This window comes from Cupressus sempervirens, chromosome 1, assembly GCF_028749045.1.
Source record: "Cupressus sempervirens isolate cs-2001-9-10 chromosome 1, ASM2874904v1, whole genome shotgun sequence".
NCBI classification, from domain to species: Eukaryota; Viridiplantae; Streptophyta; class Pinopsida; order Cupressales; family Cupressaceae; genus Cupressus; species Cupressus sempervirens.
Genome location: NC_143118.1, coordinates 84167752 through 84187875, shown reverse-complemented (window position 1 = coordinate 84187875; position 20124 = coordinate 84167752). Strand labels below are relative to the sequence as shown.

At 34.1% G+C, this 20124-nt stretch overlaps 1 protein-coding gene across 8 annotated transcripts in view; it reads left to right on the top strand.

Moving 5' to 3' along the window:
* Nucleotides 1–13754: 13754 nt before the first annotated feature.
* Nucleotides 13755–20124, top strand: part of LOC149576345 (uncharacterized) — a 163648-nt gene continuing 157278 nt past the window's right edge. For 4 of the 8 annotated variants that reach the window (XM_089816943.1, XM_089816950.1, XM_089816940.1 and 1 more), the window contains exon 1: nucleotides 13793–14000. The gene's annotated coding sequence lies outside the window, so the exon portion shown is untranslated. Of the gene's footprint in view, nucleotides 14001–20124 lie in introns of all 8 variants that reach the window. The other 4 variants (XM_089816937.1, XM_089816931.1, XM_089816933.1 and 1 more) reach the window with 4 other exon arrangements.

Sequence of the window (20124 nt, the reverse complement as noted above, 5' to 3'; positions counted from 1 at the left end):
ATAATGACTTGGAGCAGATAATGAAGGGTATTGATCCCTTGGTGAGGAACAAGAAGAGAGAAATTATTTTGATGGGTGGTGATTACGAGGAAGTGAATAAGGAGACATAACAAGCAATTGTTACATTTATAACCTCTACACCTAGTTTTGTGCAAACAAGTAAAGTTTTAGGGGGGAGCAATCCTAATGGAAGAAGATAAGACATTACTAGGTGAATCTACAACAACAGCAAAGAAGCCCACAAAGACTATACTTGTAGTTATATTAGTGGTTGAGGTAGTAAAGGATACATCAACAAAAAAGGCTACTCCACAGTTAACTATTGGTACTGATACCATGCAAGTGGACAATACAAGAATCACCTTGGGTAGATCATAGGATCCATTAAAGGATTATGGACCATCAACTATTGGCAATTTGGTGAGCTACACTAGCTTTGAGAATGAGAAAAAGGAAAGAAGCAAAGGACAAAAAGATGAAGCAAGAAGAAAATAGGAAAGCTGAAGAAGAAAATAAAATGAAAGAAGAAGAGAGGAAGAGGAAAGTTGAAGAGAAGAAGAGAAAAGTAGAAGAAAGGAAGCTAGAAGATGAAAAGAAAAAGAAATTAGAGGAAGAGGAGAAAAAGAGGAGAGAAGAAGAAAAAAATAAGAAAAGAGATGAAGAGATGAAGAAGAAGGAGGAAGAGAAGATAAAGGCGAGTACACATAGTTCTTCTAGGACACCCCTTACATTGACAACACTTACAAGATTTGATGATGATGACCAAATTGAATTGATCTTATCACCCAATAAAATAATTGAAAAGAATAGAAAAGTTTTGTAGAACACAATGATAGAGGTAACTAACAGATTGTAGAACACTATATCAATAAACATGATTGAACCATATATAAAGGATAGGTCAAAAGCTATTGTTCAAGCTTTTGATGTTGAATTTACTACTTTGTACGATATAGCAGTGTTAAGGCACAAACTCTGCATGATGCAAATATATTTAGAAAGATTTGTGAAAACATTAAGGATGATCTAAAGAACCTTGATGAAAATATTAAGGAGCTAACACATTGCTTGACAGAAGGTAATGCAATCTATGGTGTGTGTGTGTGTGTGTGTGTGTGTGTGTGTGTGTGTGTGTGTGTTTTCATACACAAATTAGGGATATCACATATGGGTTGAACAAAAAAATTAGAGAACTAGAAGCACGATGAATGAAGTGCAAGATCCCTCAGCCAAGATCACAGATCTTGAGAATAGAATTGGCAAATAAATGATGACATCAGAATGTTAGAACTACAGAAGGAAATGAAGCTGACGAGATTTTCATTGCTAAGGGAACAACTTGTTGGGTGATGCGGCGTGCTCCCCTGCCCATAGGTGGTTAATTATGTGGTGTTCCATGTTCGCTAACAGTCATGGCTTTTGGTGCAATGGCAAATGGGCCCTACAATTGGTATCAGAGCCTGGTTTTGGCCTGGTCATGGGTTCAAATCTTCCCGGTGTCTTCCCGACCCGTGTAAGCACTTGGTATGCGCATCGAGGGGGAGATTGTTGGGTGATGCGATGCGCTCCCCTGCCCATAGGTGGTTAATTATGTGGTGTTCCATGTTCACTAACAGTCATGGCTTTTGGTGCAATGGCAAATGGGCCCTACACAACTTGCATTGAAAATTGATCTAGTACATAGACAACTAGAAGAATTCCTAGAAGTAAAGGCATCTTACGATAAGTTTTCCTACACAGACTTAGATACAATAGAGATAGCATCATATGCTCTATATACAATTTTGTGTGTAACTAATGTAGTGAAAGACAAGTCAGACATGGAGTTCACCATGTTGAAACAAAACTTTGATGATTGCATCATACAAAGCTCTAGCCAATAACAGTCATGAAGGTAACACAATTTTGAATTGTAAATAGATTTTGGTACCTTTGTCATTGATGTTAGAGGGGAAGAAAAGAATAAGGAAAATTATAGAGAAAGATAATTGTATAGATGAATATATGTAGAAGGATAAGGAAAATATATTATATACATATGTATGAAAGAGAGAATAGTCAGAGGGGTAATTATATAATGTAATTAGGAGATATAAGGAAAGATGTTTAAAATGTAATGACCCACAATTTTGAAATTTTATCAAGGCCAAGTTTTGTAAAGTTTTGAAGTTATAAATTTTTGGGACTTAGCCAATTTTCCCATATGTTGTTATAAAATTTTGGGACTTAGCCAATTTTCCCATATGTTGTCATCAATGCCAAAGGGGAAGATCGTTGGAAATTTGGCTAAGGTAGATATTGGATGTTGTCATTTATGGAAACAAATCTTCAGTATGAAGAGGGCAAACTATGAAGAATGAGTTATGACATTCATACTTAATATTTGTCTAAGTATCACCTAGCTTATCTGGCTGAACAAATAGAGTTTTGATCAGCGTTTTTTAATGAGGAAACATATGTTAGTGTAAATAATCAATAATTATTACACTTTACTTAAGTTTACTTAGGTTAATGCATTATTTTATTATTTATTAGTTAGACACCTAGGAGTATGCGTACTCATATGAGTTGTCTTGTTGACAATAAAGGAGTTAGCATTTCTAATTTAGCACATGGTGTCTACAACATTAGAGTTTGCATAATCAACAGAGTTGTCATATAGACAACACAGTTGTTAGCACTCTAATTAAGCACATGGTGTCTACAACATTTTTTTATGTGACACACCTACGTAACCTTATCCTCTCATCATCGCACTAACTTATGTGCTCAATGGAGGATAATCCACTCTTGGTGGACATGTGCTTAGTTGTGAGACTTATCACTTTTTTGACTCCTAGTCATTCTAGAGGCCTTTATATTCAAGCACTCCTAATGTGTATGTATATCAATTCAATTTCATATTGTTATTCTGATCATACTTTATTGGTCCATATTGTGATAGTGCTTGAGCTTCTTGATCTTAGGTGATTTTTCCCTAGGGAAAATTCTTACATGGTATCATATTTATACCAAATTCTTACATGGTATCAGAGCTAAGGGAGCTTCTTTTCACATAGCCATTGGAGACCATTCTTACTTCACCTCTCGGATGACCTCAATTCAGATCTAAAGTATCGTAGTCATTGGTAATGTCCAGAGCCAAAGCGGACCTCACCATTGCGTCTGGAGCATCGATTTGATGAATTTTGACTATAAATTTTCCTACCTAAGGCCATAGTCAAAATTGAGGCCATTTTTTTTTTGCAAATTGAAACCCGAAGACCCAATTTACAGAATTGGTATGATCTCTTTAGATCTATGCAATTAATTTTAAGATCTGCATTTTTATTGGCTTTTTCGAACTTGTTTTATTCGGATCTACATTTTTTTGGATTTGCATTTTATTTCTAAAATTCTATGAAAAAAATGGCCTTTTAGGCCAATAGGAGAGATTTCTTTTGCAAGACAAGATTGGAGCTTGCTGGTGCAAATCAGATTTTGGCATCATATTCAAAAGGTCAAGAAACCCCCAAATCAACTTTTGTTTCATCAAAATCGAACATCTGAGGTGAAATCTAGAGTGAATTGATTTTTGGAGGTGTGACGGTGGTGATTTAGGATAAATAATTGAAGAGGTAATTTTGAAATAACAATATCTCCCTCATACAAACTCCTTTTTTCAAGCAATTTTTTAGTTTTCGGGTAGAATTTCATGATCTACACGTTGGTGCAGGATGTTTGAGATCTCTATTCCTAATTTTTTTTGCAAATTGCAAATCTTAATTTCTGCAACGTCAAAGGCTTAGTTCAGGCTCATGTAGACACATTTTTAGGTTCCATTTTTTTTTAAAGTACTTAATTTTTTGTCTACTTTCTAGATGTACAATCAGATTATAGGCTTGTGTGGACAAAAATACCACTTTCAGAAATAGGTCCTTTTGTGCATTGTATTGCTTTGATCAAACTTCAAGATTGTTGAATATCTGAGCTACATTGCTAAGTACCAGATTTGAATTCCAAAAGGAGGTTGTAAACAACAAAATTAGAAGTCCACTTTTGTCCATTCTGACAAGTGGCCTATTATAAACACACTACATATAAAGTGACAAAAGAATCATTTTTGGGGGGGTTCTTTGATTGAGTGAATAGGGGGGGGGGTGTCTTGTGTTCTTGTGTCTCTCTTTCTCTCTTGTGCTCTTTTAATATTTTGCATCATGGGTTCACCTAAAAATCCACTTTTAACTTCACACAATTTTACTACATGGAAAGATATTGTATGGAATAGACTAATGGAAAAAGGTTTAAATATATATGTTGATGGTTCAATTGTAAAACCCATTGATGCTGCTACATAAGTTGATTGGCAAGTTAAAGACAACCAGGCTCTAGGAATTATTAGGAGTTGTGTTCATAGAGATCTCTTCTTCCACATTTCTAGCTTTAAGTATGCCAAAGGTGCTTGGGAGAAACTTGAAGGTTTGTATGGTAAGGTGGATGAGGAAAAGGGATTCTAAATTGAGGATGATCTACTTCTCTTGGATCCTCAGAATTTTGACACAATTCAAGACCATGCCAACAAAGCTAATGAATTGAGAGCACTATTTAAGGATTGTGGTAATCCCATGAAGGATGATAGATTGATTCATCACATCTTGAAGAGGCTACCTTCAGAGTATGCATCTTTTGTTTTTGAGTTACAACACTCATAGGTTAACCATGAGAAGTGCCTTCACTAAGCCTACATTTGATGCATTTGTAGAAATGTTGATGTTGGAACAATCCAAGTTTTTAGATATGAGAATTCTCAAGTCATCCAAGTCTACAACATTGGTGGCTAGTAATGAGAACCAACCAAATCAAGGTGGAAAATGTTCTACCAACAGCAAGAAAAAGCAATGGAAGCAAAAATCACAATCAGAGACACAACAATCTTCCTCCTCACAACAAGGAAATTCTTCTTCCAACAAGAAGGGAAACAACACCAAGAAGGATAAACTATTTTGTCCATATTGCAAGAAACCAAATCATGATGAGCATCATTGCAAGACTAAGAGAATAAATGAGTTGGAAAACTTACTTAGGAAGAACAAAATCAATGTGCCAAATGCTTCCAAGGATTCAAATCCATCCACTTCATAGGGAAAAGAGCAAGCATTTATGGAAAGTTCAAGTTCTTCAGGGGAATGGATTCTTGACTTAAGTGCCTCATATCATATGGGTTCTTCAAAAGGACACTTTTCTTCATTTAAGTAGTCTAAGGTACCTCACATCTTTGTAGGGAATGATACACAAGTGAAAGTTGAAGGGAAAGGACAAGTTGAGATGGAAAATTGAGAGTTCAAAGATGTTCTCTATGTTCCTAACCTTAGCACTAATCTCCTTTCAATTTACCAAATCACTCACTATGGATGTGGCAATAAAGTTGAGTTCCTTCCTAATTCAGTAATGGTGCAAAATCTTAAGGATGAATCATTTTTTGCAGTGGGTGAAGTCAATCATGACACAAGGCTTTATTCTTTCTCCCACTTTGTGCCTAAGTCTCCTTCACATGCTTTGTTGACACAATCTTAATCACAAAGTAAATTATGGCATGACCGGTATGGACATCTTGCCTTCTACTATCTTAATCAACTTAGCTCAAAAAATATGGTCAAATGTCTACCTACAATCAACTTTTCTATATGTGAATGTTCAAATTGTTCAATGGATATGCATCTAGAAGAGAAGATTGACAAAGGAAAGTCTTGGAGAGCATTAGTTGTCTTGAGTTGGTTCACACAATTCTAGCAAGCCCTTTTTCAATGACATTAGTTAGCAAGGGTCACTATGTCCTCACTTTCATTGATGACTTTTCATGCTACACATGGGTCTACTTTCTTAATCACAAAAATGAAGTGTTTGATAAGTTTATAGCCTTCAAGAGTCATGTTGAAAAGAAATCAAGTAAAGCCATCAAGGTTCTTCGTATGGACAATGAAAGTAGATATGAGAACTCAAGACTTAGAGACTTTTGTGAACTTGAGGGTATTGATCTTGAGAATCCTGTAGCATTTAGTGCACAAAAGATAAGTGTTGCAGCAATGACGATTATAACTCTTAAGTCAATGGCAAGTTGCATGATTCAAGCTAAGTCTCTTGATCTATCACTTGAAGTCGAAGCTATAAGCAGTGCCAATCACATCCTTAATAGATCTCCTCATAATGTCTTAGATGGAATGACTCCTTTTGAGGCATGGTGTGGAAGAAAACCAGTTGTGAAACACTTTAGAGTTTTTGGTTGTCGAGCATGGGCATACATATCTTCAAGGGAATGCAAGGCACCACCACTAAGGCCTTGTACTTTCATTGGATATGACGAAAGTGTTAAGGCATATAGACTGATGGTCATGAGACTCATGAGATATTCATAGAGAGGAATGTTCACTTTGAGGAAAGTTCACCTAGCTTATCCTCTAATCCACCCCATACTTCGTACATTGTGGAAATTGATAGTGATTCATTAGGTTTAGATATGGGGGATCCTATTGATGGATGTAGAACGAGGTCACAACATCAAAAAATTTGACATGCATACATTGCTATAGTGATAGGTCCATGCAATTTAGTACGGTTGAGTACACCTTGTCTTCTAGTTCTAGATTCAAGGGATGACTACATAATAGATATTTCAAGTTTGTTTGTGGAGTCATACATAGTAGATTTAGGAGATATTATTGATGATATACATCTTCTATTTGATGAAGAAGATACTTCTTCAATTGTTGCAACAGAACACTCTGACCCTCTTGTCCATTCTCAACATGATCAACCTTTCAAGGTTGACATAATTGTGGATCCTTATGTACAACAGTTGCAGGAGGTCTCTTTATCATTTGAGGAGATAGTTGGTTTTTTGGGATATGTTCTACATCCATCCTTGCTCGATCCAAAAATTTTCTTTTCAACAGTGTTGGAAGGGGTGACCGTCAATATCGACACAAGGACAATTGAGCAGGTTTCAAAGAGAGCATTCGCCTTCAGGATTCTTTCTACAAATTGGAGAAGCATCTCATATGTACCTATGACATTGTTTCTTCCTAAAGGGAGGAACATCATTTAGTAGTCATGAATCAACTTCTACATTCATCTTGGAGCAACTATCACTGATCAATATTCTATGTTTGGGGGGTGGGGGGGGGGGGGGGGGGGGGGGGAACTACCTTGTCTCCTTTCTTCTTTCTTCTTCTTCTCTCTTATGGGGGGAACTTTTTCCTTTTACAGGGTTTTGTCCTTCTTATACTTCTCTATTGTATATACATGATGTATATTGTAATGGTTGGGGGGGGGGGTCTTAATTACTCCATCCATCCATGCATCTTGTTTTTCAACCTCTCTTTTTGGGGGAGGGTTTTTCCCATGAGGTTTTCCCTCTTTCTCCATTTTCAAAGAGATTGTATTGCATTTTTACATGGGTACCTAACATGGCCTAGTAGCCAGGACTCATCATGCATTTTCATTATAGCTTTCGTAAGCTTAAGTGCATTCCCTTAAGTTACACTTAAGGGGGGAGGGGTGTTAGTGTAAATAATTAATAATTATTACACTTTACTTAAGTTTACTTAGGTTAATGCATTGTTTTATTATTTATTAGTTAGACACCTAGGAGTATGCATACTCATATAAGTTGTCTTGTTGACAACACAGGAGTTAGCATTTCTAATTTAGCACATGGTGTCTACAATACTGGATTTTGTATAATCAATTGAGTTGTCATGTAGACAACACAATTGTTTACACTCTAATTAAGCACATGGTGTCTACAACATCTTTTTACGTGACACACCTATGTAAGATTATCCTCTCATCATCACACTAACTTCTATGCTCAATGGAGGATAATCCACTCTTGGTGGACATGTGCTTAGTTGTGACACTTATCACTTTGCTGACTCTTAGTCATTCTAGAGGCCTTTATATTCAAGCACTCCTAGTGTGTATGTACATCAATTCAATTTCATATTGTTATTCTGATCATACTTTATTGGTCCATATTGTGCTAGTGCTCGAGCTTCTTGATCTTGAGTGATTTTGCCTTAAGGTAAATTCTTACATGGTATCAGAGCTATACCAAATTCATATAACATGGACATATGTAAAGTTGGGGATGGATACATGAGACAACAAGGATGTCATGTTCAAGTCTATAGGTTAGTACAAACAATATGACAAGTGTTATGGAAAGTTTACCGATTACAGTAATATATAGGCAAAACATGACGCAATAGAGAATTTGATATTTTGGGTTAAGGATTTATTTTATTTGCAAAATAATTACTTAAGTAATTAGGGACCACATCCTAGATGTTAACCCTGAGTTAGCGAAAGATAATAATGTATTTTGTAAAGTGTGTAAAAGCATGAAGGTCGACTCGACAATAATATTGCAATTGTAGAGGTATAAAGGAAAGATTGTGAATGTAAAGTTATGATGATGATGCATGTATTATGTGATGTGCAAAATCTGATGTTTGATAAGAGGAATGCAAATTTTGTGAGAAATAAAGATAGTATTAGATATTGAAGATATCAACAACAATGTAAAGTGTTTTTTGTATCTATCTATTTGTATTGATGGAACTACATTATATATTGCATGTTTGGGCAGTGAGCTCATCTTGCATACATTTTGTATTTGTATATAACAACTCCTACAAGGTTGAGGTTTCTAACAAGGCCTAAGTCCTCTAACAAGGACTGAGACACTATACGTATGTAATAGACTCTTAACAGGGTCAATATCTTTTACAAGGTACTTTTGATTAGTGGATCATTTTGTGGGTACCATCCCCACTGGGGTTTTCCCTTTGCCAGGGTTTCCCTAGTTAACAAAATATGGTGTTATGAGTTCTCTTATTGCATGGTTATGTTTACTATTCAACATAGTTAGTTTTCTTTCATATGAAAGCTATAAGATTGTTAATAATATCCAGTTTTGGGCTTAAGTTTGTAAAATATTGATTTACACGCCCCCCCACTCTCAGTATTTCCTATTTCTAACATAATGTTTCTCTTATTAGTGTTTACATTGGAACACTCTTTGATCACACCACCAAATTCATCAGTGGGAAATGGATTATCGATTTCAATCATGTAATATTGTGGATGAGAAATGTGCATGCAATAATCCTCACATTTGTTATAAACTTGGAGCTCCCAACCAATTTCTTAAGGAATCCACTTGTCACAACCAACAATGTTAACTTGTGTGGAAACAACGAGCATTCAAACATTCTTTTGCACATGAGGAATGCTCAAGTCATTGCAAATATACATTATCAAGCTTTGGATTTACTCATCAATGTTGAATTTTGCATGACATTGATATTTAGAACTTATGATTTGTTGTGAACCACCCTAATCATTGAATGATCGTGAACCCCATCTCAAATGGATTCTGATCTCTTCATGGGCACCAAATAACTACCTCTTAATAAGGTTCATTAACCTTTGAATTCCTAACCTCTTGTATTTAGGCAAAGAGGTTAAGAATCATCCCAAAAACACATGTTCTCTTTCTAGTTTTGGAGGTTAAGGTTTAGGGTTCAAAACACACATTTGGAATATTTTTCTTAACTCTTTTTGGGATGGGAGGTTAAGATTTTGGATGCAAATACATATTTTGGACCTTGTTTATTAACCTCTTAAGGTTTTACAAGTTAATGTTACAATACAAAATGTGTGTTTTGAGACCTTTTATTAACTTGTCAGAATTCAACACTCAAGTGTCGTATTTCAAAAATTCAAAGTGTTCGGTGGAGATAGAGACATGTTGGGGGCATTAAGATCACAAGATTATTTAAAAGGTGATAAATTTTGGGCTCTTTTAAACCTTTAATTTTAACACACTTTGATTTCCTTGGATTAAATAAAATAATTTTTTGGAATAATTGGCGATTAGAAAACTAGGGCAACACATATTAATTATGTGTTATTATATTAATTATGTATCATTTAATATAATATATTATATTATAGTAATATATCATATTATTATATTAATAATAGACTTATTATTATTAAATTATTTATTTATAGGTTTATTAATATTATCATTTATTTTGCAAGTATTCTTTTGGACATGGGACATTATTATTATTATCAAATGTAAGTTATCAAAGGATGATGGATCAAGTATAGTAAATGAAAATTAGTAAATTGCATTATGGTGTTCATAGCGTACCAAACATAACACATTCAATTGGGATAGTGGCATGATTTTAGTCAAATCCAAAGGAATTCAACATGGTGGTAGTGAAAATAATATTTATGTACTTGAAAGGAACTATAGAATATGGTCTATGGTATCCACATGGAAGTGATTTCTCTCTAAATATGTTCACTTATGTAGGTTGTGTAAAAGCTTTGATGATAGGAAAAGCACAAGTGGTGGAGCATTTTCCTTCGTGGAAGACTTGTACCATAGATATGCAAGAAGCCGAATTGCATTTCCCAATCTACTACAAAGGTTAAATATGTTGTAGCCTCCAATAATTGTTCACAAGGTATATGGATGGATCAATTTATAGAGGGAACCAATAAGAAGATAACATAATAGGTGACTATCTTTTGTGATAATATTAGTGCAATAAATATTTCTATAAACCTGATACAATACTTTAATACTAAGAATATTGCAATAAACTATCACTTTCTAAGAGGCAAGGTGTAGGAGAAGGAAGTAAATATGGAATATGTTCCATTTAGGGAACATGTTGTAGATATCTTCATTGAGTCATTACCCAAGGATGCTTTGGAGTATCTAAGAATTAAGTTGGGGGTTATAACCCTACAAAACATAACTGAGATGCTATTGAAAATTCAATCTAGAGGACTCATTGCATATATTTTATATTGGATTGATGATTAAGGTGACTACTCCTTAGGGGGAGCAGTTATTGGTGAAGAAGATGGTTATAACACGAGGTGACTCATGTTGTGTTTAGCACATTCAAAATTATTGTCTAAAGGGGAGAAGTTCACCAAGAAGACTACTAGGAAGAAGATAAAAAATATGATGCATTAGTTAAGAGGGAGCAATTATTAAGAAAAAAAATTAGTATTGGGCTATCAATGCCAAAGAGGGGGATTTTGGCACATGTGTTGATGCTCAATTGATCATTTATCATGTTTTCATTGATGTCAACTTAAGTAATATTGGTTGAAAGTTTACTAGGAGCTTTGTTGTAGTACATGCATAGTTGAAATCAGTGATGGGGTTATGTTGCAATAAGAACTAGAGTGTTTGGTAGGAATCAAAGACTTAGAGATGTCTCTAGATGTTGTGTGTTCAATCACACAAGCTAGAAACAAGTTTGGACATAGTTATGATCAATTGAAGGATAATAATGCAACTAGATGAACAATCAGTGATAGATGATGAATTATTTGATTAATCTATCAAATTTGTGTAGAATTAGATGTTGTGGCTCAAGATATATCATATAGACTATGGTTTGTGATTGTTGTTGCAATCACATGATGATTTATGTACCAGACAATATAGTTTCAATGGATTGAAGATCACTCTATGAGAAGTTTATAAAATATTTAGAACAATTTATATTAGATCCTAACTTGTGATGTTGTGACTAACTTTGATGAATAATTTTGTAATCAAAGTGTTGTAGTGATGTGGTAATATGGCATGGATCTACGATACCACCTTGTATCAATTATAGAGATTAAATCTCTTGGTGTCATTCAAGTATGTTGAAAAAAGTGAAAAGGGTCTAGCTATTCTTGGTCAAATTCAAGTGTGATTGAAATTAGTGGCTATTTGGAATTGGAAAATGACAAATTAGGGTTTAGCAATATGCTTTGATGTGCTAGAGGTGAAATTCAAATGTAATATATTTTGGTTAAGGTGATGACCACCATAACGAGTGGAAGTTGTATTTATATTATAATATGAAATATTTGTAAGTTTGTAGATCATGAATGCCAGGGGTAGTCAAGCAGTTTTTTGATTATTTACAAGAAGAGGTAGAATTTGTGCTTGATTGAATTTGTACAAACAAAGTAGGAGAAGTTCTACTCTCATATCATCTCACTTGTTGAATCCTAACATGTTCTCTAAGCTAAATACCTTAATTGGGTCACTCATAGTAGGGTGAGCAAGATCCTAATAGGTTTGAAGATTAAATCCCTTAACTAGGTGGCTCATTAGTTAAGTTTTAAATCCTTTCACAAAGTTACTCTTAACAAGGTATAACTGCTAACAGGGCTAGAGGTAAATCCATTAATCAAGTGACTCTTAGCAAGATTTTCTTTTAACCAAATACTACTGTAAGCTCCTAACAGGGCTAGGCCTTTAATCGAGCCTACTTCAAAAGAGTGGAAAATATTTGTAGGTACTAATTCCATGTGTTTTTTTTTTTTTTCCTTTGATGAAAGGTTTCCATGTGAAAAATCTTGTTGTTCTTGTGTCACATAGCGTCAATGGTTTTATGTGCTTGATTGCTTATTACTTCACAAGTTCAATTTGGATGCATGTAGTTGAATGATTTGTGAATAGACCTGATTTGGTTGTTCAACTAATAAAAGTTTGAATATGATGAATTACAAATTCACCCCCTTTCCAATTATGCGTGTGTGTGTGTTTGAAAAGTTACCATTGGTTTAAAAAATAGTTTAATAAATAATAAAATTCAATTTGAAGGATTAAAAATCACTCCCCTAAAAGTCCCTGAGGTGACTCATGTAATACCACCTAAAGGAGAATCTTTTGGATCATCTTTACCCCCCCTCCACCTATCATTGGGGTGTGGTTAGGAGTAGGGTGTGGAATAGACCACCCATCAACAATGGGGGAAGTCGGGGTAGCCATTGGGAGGAAGAAGGCCAACCCAAATCACTGTCGAAATGAGGCCAATCTTAAGCAACATGAGGAACACCACTAACAGAGTAAAGGGGATAGAGAATAATATTAAATACATATTTCAATTTAGAAATGTTTAAAATTAAATGATAACATAATTACATGAACACTCTAATATTGTTTAATATTTAATTTAAAAAATAACTTTTTCCAAACATTATGATTTAGTAAAATGAAACTTCTTATGTTTAACACATTGAATATTTTTATTTTTAGATGACATGATTTAATCAATTAAAATTTACCATTCTTTAACTCAAAAGAAGATTACATACTTAATATTTTAAGTTTATATATACATGACATTTAACTAAAAATTTAGCGCTCTAAATGAATCTAGAGTTTATATCTATTTTATAGTTATAATGAAGTTTATCAATAAAATAATTTTTTGTTGTATTTTTTTAAAACAAAAGATATACATCAAAACATTTATTATTATTATTTTTGATCGATAAATGAAGCTAGATTAATTATTGTTATTTATTTTAATTAATTATTTTTATGTGTTAAGGAATTTTGAACCCAATAACCTCCCACATGAGAGACACAAATTATCTTTGTTTTGTAGGCTCTTGCCTACATTTATTATTGTTATTATTATTATTGTCCTACGACTAATTACTATGTTAATATCAAAGACTAGAAAATGAACACTATACACTTATTTAACAAACATTAAAAAAAAAACAAAATACTTAACTAATAAATAAAAAGTACAATAAAGTAAAAAGCCCCATAACAATTATTTATTTAATTATTTAGGCCGACTCTATGAAATCTCTTCTTTTGTTATTATTATTATTACCTATAATTTCGATCATGTTAAATTTAATGTGATTTTCCTTTTACGTTGGAAAACGATTGAAAAAAAAAGTACGTCCCTCTAAAGCTAATTTCAACGGCACAGAAGATATCATAGCTTGCCCGGGCTCCCCGGCGGAATCCAAAGCAGTTGTTTAATTCTGACTTGGAAGGAACTCTTCAGATCCGCTTTAAGGTGGAAAAACAGAAAATCCTGTTGATTTCCACACCAATCCGTGGGCAAGGCAATCTGAACATGTGTCGGCTCAGATTTTTCATAGCTGCGAATTTTTAAAAGGTAATGATTTGTTATTGTTGGTAACTTATAATTATTCTCTGTATTGTTTACGACACCTTTTGAATTTTATCTTGGTTTTACTCCATTTCAAAGTTGTGATATATCGGATTATGGCCTACAAGTATTTCACAAGAATTGAGATTCTTTTTTATTGTTCAAAATTTTCAAGTTTTCCGCATAATTCAAAATTATATTTCTTCAGATGGTTTCTTCAATGTTTGAATTTGTAAAGTTAAAATTCATTGTATGAAAGTCCATTTATAAAGTACGTTTATAATGGGTTAAACATTTGGACGCTGATTCTGCTTTAGTGGGCATCATGCTCAGGACTAGCAGTAAAAGTTAGATTTCTGGGGGTCGACCGGGAGTGTTCTGTGGAGGAAGAAGATTAAATATTGATGTAATCTACAAGCTCTGGAAATACATAAAACAAAACATTGTAGCTCAAATGGTTCCACTTAACAATAAATGGTACTATACAACATATGAAACATTTACCTAACCTCACCATTTGGGGTCTTTGCAATCTCCTCAAGGAGATGATATGGAACTGAAGGAGAATTTCAAATTGGTGCAAGACAGAAATGTTAGCATGACCAGTTCTGATTAAGCAATAGATTGAGAAACAAGACTCTATTTTCTTTTGATTACTGCCTTTCTAATGTAGGTCTGTTAATGTGAATAAGTTATAGAAATTGTTAACACAGATTTTTGGATTTGATTGTGTGTGTGTTTTTTTTATAATTTTTTGGATCAACGTTTCGGATCACACTCCGTGATCCGTTATCGGGATGAATAGGAAGAGATGTATAGCAGAGAATGTGTTGCAGCTCTACACTCTCTAAATATAAATAGGAGAAAATATGACAAGGCACAACAACCGAGAAATAAGGCTGCAAAATGAAAAATAATCAAGTCAAGAAATTAAAAATAAACAATCTAGTCATGAGGAAGAGACAGAGAAGGAAACAACAAAGCCAAGTTAACTAATAGAAAGGACCAAAAGCACCACATGAATCAACAAAAAGAACCAAACCTACAAACTAGAACCAGAAAAGGAAAAACAAGATGATAAATGAAAATAAATAAAAAGAACAAAGAAAAACCAAACAAAATAAGAACAAAAGATTAATAGATGCAAGAAGTCATATATGTATATACATATTTCTTTTGATATGCACACACACATACACATATATCTTTTGATACACACACACATATATGACTTCTTGTATCTATTAACCTAAAGAACCAAACCTACAAACTAGAACCAGAAAAGGAAAAACAAGATGATAAATGAAAATAAATAAAAAGAACAAAGAAAAACCAAACAAAATAAGAACAAAAGATTAATAGATGCAAGTATATATAGATAGATAGATAGATAGACACACACATATATCTTTTGATACACACACACACATACACATATATCTTTTGATACACACACACACATATATATACGACTTCTTGTATCTATTAACCTTTTGTTCTTATTTTGTCTGGTTTTTCTTTGTTCTTTTTATTTATTTTCATTTATTATCTTGTTTTTCCTTTTCTGGTTCTAGTTTGAAGGTTTGGTTCTTTTTGTTGATTCGTGTGGTGCTTTTGGTCCTCTTTATTAGTTAACTTGGCTTTGTTTTTCCTTCTCTCTCTTTTCCTCATGACTAGATTGTTTATTTTTAATTTCTTGACTTAATTATTTTTCATTTTGCAGCCTTATTTCTTGGTTGTTGTGCCTTGTCATATTTTCTCCTATTTATATTTAGAGAGTGTAGAGCTGCAACACATTCTCTGCTATACATCTCTTGCTAGTGTGATCCGAAACGTTGATGAAAACAAAAACACACACAATCAAATCCAGAAACCTGTGTTAACAATTATGATGGATTGTAGAAATTTGATATCTCTGAAGTTATAGAAAATTAGACCTAGATGCTATAGGTCTTAAGGCTTACAATATGGACAAGGCTAGGACAGGTTAACCTTTACATAGAGACAGCCTTTAGGCTTTTTAATATAGATCTCTTAGCGTGAAAGGGTTTGAAAAAATTGGGCCTAGATACTATATGCTGCGTACAATACAGGCGACAGTGGGACATGTTAACCGTTAGATAGATACATTATTTCTAATACAGATATTTGAATGTGAAAGAGGTAGAAAAAAGTTAGGACTAGATACTATAAGCCTTATAGAATGCAGGCAAGATTAGGGCGGGTTACCCATTACATTTGATAATACCTTTCAAGTTTCATGTGTAGTTGAAGAGGGTAGTCTTATAAAATCTTAATGAACTACAACTATAGCTTATGATGGCCCTTCTAAGTCAATTCTAAATTACTTAGTTAAAAGGCTGTCCTACATTTTTAGTGTAGGATAGTGTAGATATTTATTAAGGTTATTTTTTTGTTGATGATTCAACATGTAAAACTGTTAATCGGTCATGGAGAGGACAAATTGAAAACATAAAAAATGACTTAAAATAAGAATTAAGCCTTGGAGGTGGATATGCTTGGAATCTCTTAAAGACTATATCCTTTGTTGAGTACAGTATTCATAGGTATGTCAGGCCTGGGCAGCATTTGCATTGATACAACAAAGGTTTATATTTTTCTGATATCTATAATTTTATTTATTATTTGAAGATTCATATTATTTCTTGGTTAGAAACTTATCTTTATTACAACAAAAGCACGAGAGTCACATCCGCTGGGCTACAATTATAAAATTCTCTTCTTGGGGTTTGATTGAAAAACTACTTTTACATCCACTTGAAAGTTTATTGTTTTGAGATTGGCATTCTTTGTTAGCCCAGAAGTTTCAATTTCTGATTAGGAAAATTTATAGCTTGGTTTCCAAAAATTTAGCTTTTAGGTTGCTGGAATGGAAATGGATCCTGAGTGGGCTAGCCCTGCTCCAAATATAATGAAAACAAAAGGAAGGTTCAGGTATTTAGTTAGGTTCATTCTGCTGTCGTCATCAGGAAGTGCTGTTGGAACATAGTAGATGCTTTGTTTTCAATGTCAGTATAAACTATAATGTGATGTACGTTGTGGTGGCATGTTCTATTTAGCTTTGCTTTAATATTCAATGATACAGACATGTTGTGAGATATAGTTAAAACAGGTGTCTGCAAAGTATATGCAAGGCCATAAGTTCCTTATTAAATATAAGTTTCCCATATAAAATACAGAATTAATCAATCAAGAATCCATGATAGGTATAAGAAAATAAGAGTAGAAGAATATTGGAGCCAATTCCAAATGGGAATGAAATTGTTGCAGATGTAATGAAAAAGCTGATAATATGCTGAATAAAAAACAAAAAAAATTAGTAATCATAAGAATCTTATTCAAATTTGAAATAATATTTGGTTAACACACACAAACAGAAAACAAACTTCAACTGAACACCGATCTTCACGAGTGGACCTTTCCCTCATTAGACTGATGTTGGATCCACAAATTTACTCCCTATATAAGTATTTTGATATTAATATAACAAACAAGTCTTTCAAAATGGCTGAATTGTTTATTTCTTGCAGAGGTACTAATCTTAAACTCTAAGATATGTTTCTACTTGACTGACTATTCAATTATTTAGATACTAGCATTGGCATTAATTAATAACAATAAATAAAACAAAATTCCACCTATAGTATTTGTAAATTACTTTTAAAACAAATTAATCTCATTTCTAACTTCAGTTCAAGTGGTTCTTCTTTGGTAGCTACCAGACAAACCTTCCAACAACCATTTGGTCTTTTATGCAACAAGTATGATTTTCTTTGAGCATAGCACACCCTTTTTGGAATGCTGCTGCTATTATGGGTAACATGTGAATACTGCTTTGTATGTTGCTCAACAAAAATGGTCACCTTGTATATCAGGCTAACTTTGGACAGCTCAACAGCTGCCTTGTACAATAGAATTGTCTTAGGCAGCAATTGTTTGGCAAATTTGTCTTGCTCAGCAGATGTGCAGGCTTATGCAGTAAGGTTATTGGTTTGTACAATATGAGCACTAGCTTGTGCGGCAAGGAAGATGTCTTACATAATAAAGAGACACATTAGACAACAAAGGAGATTTCTCTTGCAGAAAAACAACTACATTAATGAACTTTCCATGAGTTACACAGCAGTTCCAGAACTTAAACAATCACATATAAATCAACTGTACAAAACATCTTGAACAAACTAGTACTAATTTATTAGTTTATTCTACCTTTGCCTACGTAAAAAGCAATCACATTATCTACAATATTCATGATATAGAACAAAAATTACCTTATAGGTTCAAAAGCTAGAATTGAGTTTATGAAGAAGGTTTTAATAATAAATGTGTTTCAGGGATATAAAAACGGTGCATACTAGTAAAAATTCATGGGATCATCAGTCACTTGGAGTATGGCTGAATATTTGATATTCCTATTTTCCTGGGTTCAAATTTTAAAGCTTTGTCAGAATGTTGAAAAGACAATTGAACTCTCTCCTGAATTTTGTACACCTGTAGAGATGGCCTTTCTTCAACTGTTGGTGGGATGAAATGCTTATGCGTGATAGCATATAGCAGCAGGCTTATTTGGGTGGTTTGTTTTGAATGGTGAAAAAAGGGCCCTCTACATTGAAATAGTGGAAGAGGTTGGTAGCATGGTTTGGATCCTAACTAATTAAGTGAAATTCTAGTAGCAGTCAACCCTCTTTCCACTTTTGTTAGTTTAATGTATAACTAGTAATGAGAGCCTTAAATAAAATGGTCAACATTGGCAGATTGGTTGCAATTATCAAATTTCCTTTAAAATAGTGCCAATATCTTGTCAAAGAACAGTAGTGCAGAGTTATTTGCAGCAGGTTCGTTGGCATTATTCATTGTTGTGCTGATCCCAGCAGTTCTTTATGTTCTTGCTTCTTTCTTTCGAATTTTCTGCCCTTATTGCTCATTCTTTAATGGAGAAAGAGGAGACCTAAGTTGATTGATGACTAATGATGTCTCATCCTCATGTTAATATGCACTTAAATTTTTACTAAGGTATTTAATGGCTGACATGGTACAAAAAAAGCTCTACAGTAAAGCTGTAATAATTAATAACTGTCATAATGGCCTGTTGATGGGCTCTCCCAGGTTGATCCGAATAGGCAAAAATGAGAAGATGTGGTATGGGAGGCCCCATTGGAAGGATGGGTCAAAGTAAATTTTGATGGGGCATCCAAAGGAAACCCTGGCCCATCAGGCACTGGTTCTGTTGCAAGAGATAGTTCAGGGCCCATTCTTGCCACTGAATGTAAAAAGCTCGATAGTGGTGCCAACAATAAGGCAGATGCCCAAGCTGCACTACTAGCAATTGAAATGGCGAAGCACATGCAGGTGGAGCAACTACATTTGGAAGGTGATTCCCAGATCATAGTAAATGCTATTGCCACGGGGGAATCCCATGTTTGAAAATTAGACAAAATAATTTCCATAATTAGAAGGAAGTTGACGTATTTTTGCAATTTCAAAATTTCTCAAGTCTATAGAGAAGGCAGTATGGTGGTAAACACACTATACAAACTGTCACCAAACTGCCAACTTAGCAGGTAGGATGATGATGAGGTGGACAACTGGACATGTGGGGCAGTGATGTGACTTGGTTTGCAAGTGATAAAATTTGGCAATGATGTCACCCGATTTAAAAAGAAGCAAGGCATGTGTTGATGTGACGTGAAGTAAATACCAAGGAAAGTGGCAGGGATTTTGGGGTGGCTAAAAGGATTGCGAGTAAATGTTCACATTGCCTGAGTACTTGGTGATTGCGAAAAGAATTTGATGGCTTTCTTTTTGCATTGGAGATGTTGGTAACTTGCAGAGCAGGTTTAATGATTAAGGCGAACTTAAATCTGGATTCTGTATAACCTTGAAGCATCAAATGGCCTTTTGGGGCCGAATCACAACAGAGAGGTTGAAGAATGTGTTCAGAATTGACAATCTATTCTTCCTCACTATGGCGTGCGGATTATTGGGGATCGATTTCATGTTGGCAGAATGCAAATGGCGCATCAATACAGATATTTTCTCTCCGTTTTAGGCATGGGGATTGAAGTTCAATAATGTGGACCTGGTTCACAGGGTGATGGTGTGGTGCATT